A 1,713-nucleotide genomic window follows, 5' to 3' on the forward strand; every position below is an offset into this window, starting at 1 on the left:
AACATTACACTACACCTATTACTCTATATCTTTGTCAGGATCCTCAATCTAGATTCTTAAGTTTTACCAAACCTATTATACATGCTCGGGAGATCATTAGCTTAGGTTGAATTTATCTTTAAGAACTATTCTCATTTAAAAAAAAATATTTTTTAATGTCTTTCTCTCAAACTGATTGATAAAATATTTAAGTGAGGTTTGATAAGATTAATTCATTATGAAATTCACAAAATTAAAATAACTTAAGAACACAAAGTGGAATCTAACCTTATTAAAAAAAATTCTTAGAATCCTATATGATACTATAAAATGCACAAAAAGTAATTAAATAACCACCCAAAATTGATTCTAATAAAGAAGCTCTAGAAGCTCTGATGTCATGTTCCTTCCATCCTACGCTATAAAATTTCTGACCAAAAAACCATAGGCCTGCCCATCAATAAAATGACACAAATGGCCGCCTATTACCATGTACATTGATTTTGGAACTTCTACTTTGTAATGCTAATAGATAGAGAACAGAGTTGCTGATATTATCAATCAGTAATACACGTACATCACTGCGTCATTTTTCCAAGAGCTTCTTTCGTACCACCTTATCACACCATCACTATTTTCTTCCCAAGGGTCCCTTCGAACAACGACTCGAAACACCATCTATTAAGAATACTAGTTCACTGTAACCTTTCACCATTTACAGTACAAGGTTACAGATAGCACATATTCGAGGGGGGAATGGACCAATGTCTAATGCTAAGAACTAATTGCCATGCAATGCTGGTAGTATACCTAGAAGGGTCAAAGTGATAATTGAAGGGTAAAAACGAAATGAGCTTTTAAATTAAGTATACTGCCTTTGTCCCATTTTTTTTCACTCCTTTTAAATAATATATATTGAGAGCAAGTATCTCATTCCTTTGTTTTGCTCGGACAAAGGCTGTGAGTAGTCAAGTTTGAATAAGGTACTTTTCTGCTGTGTATGTTCTAGATCATTCAAAATGCAATTATTTCCTTATCTCCACACATGTTTGCGAACATAATCATCTCACTGGTGGTGATTTATATAACTTGCAGGTTCGAGTATCTGCAGGTGTTGAGGGAAGTTATATGCTTTATGATGGATCCCAGCCTTGAAAACATGTTTGCTATGTCCAGTTTCCACATAGGTATGATGGTATTGATAGTAATGATCATATGCTAATTGGAAGCTAAGGGTTCTATGACATCTGGGAAGTTGAATGGTATGCTAATTCACATTCCTGCCCAACCTCATACTGAAGTGGATTTGGTATATAAAATAGGATATTTTTCAGTTTGCTTGTTGAAATTTCTAACTGTTTTGAATTATATTTACAAATCTACTTCGGAATCTTTCAATTAATATACACTGCTCTACAGATGTCAAGGACAACTTTTGCAGAGAAGCTGGAGAGGGTGTCATGGCTTACCACATATTTGGGCAAGTTGTTAGACATTTTCATTTTCCTTCTTGTTAGCCTAGTAATAATTTCTCCAATTCGGATTCATATACTCATGGTAGTTACAATTATAAAGAACACAATTGAAAGTTAATATTTGCATGGTTATAAAGAACACAATTGAAAATTAATAATTTCTCCAATTAGGATTCATTTACAGATATAAAGAACATTCAGCGACCCATTTTTTTGGATTTGTTGCATTTATGAACTTCATTTTATATTTTAATATATT

At 32.9% G+C, this 1,713-nt stretch overlaps 1 long non-coding RNA gene across 2 annotated transcripts; it reads left to right on the forward strand.

The window, feature by feature from the left end:
- Nucleotides 1-585: 585 nt before the first annotated feature.
- On the forward strand, nt 586-1,460 carry LOC106797121 (uncharacterized). 2 transcript variants are annotated; one of them, XR_001386147.2, is made up of 3 exons: nt 586-962; nt 1,075-1,288; nt 1,399-1,460. It is a non-coding gene; the product is annotated as an uncharacterized lncRNA (long non-coding RNA). The 2 variants fall into 2 exon arrangements; XR_001386148.2 differs by having other exon boundaries at nt 1,075-1,241.
- Nucleotides 1,461-1,713: the final 253 nt, after the last annotated feature.

The sequence above is a fragment of the Glycine max genome, chromosome 18 (genome assembly GCF_000004515.6).
Source record: "Glycine max cultivar Williams 82 chromosome 18, Glycine_max_v4.0, whole genome shotgun sequence".
In the NCBI taxonomy this organism is placed as follows: Eukaryota; Viridiplantae; Streptophyta; class Magnoliopsida; order Fabales; family Fabaceae; genus Glycine; species Glycine max.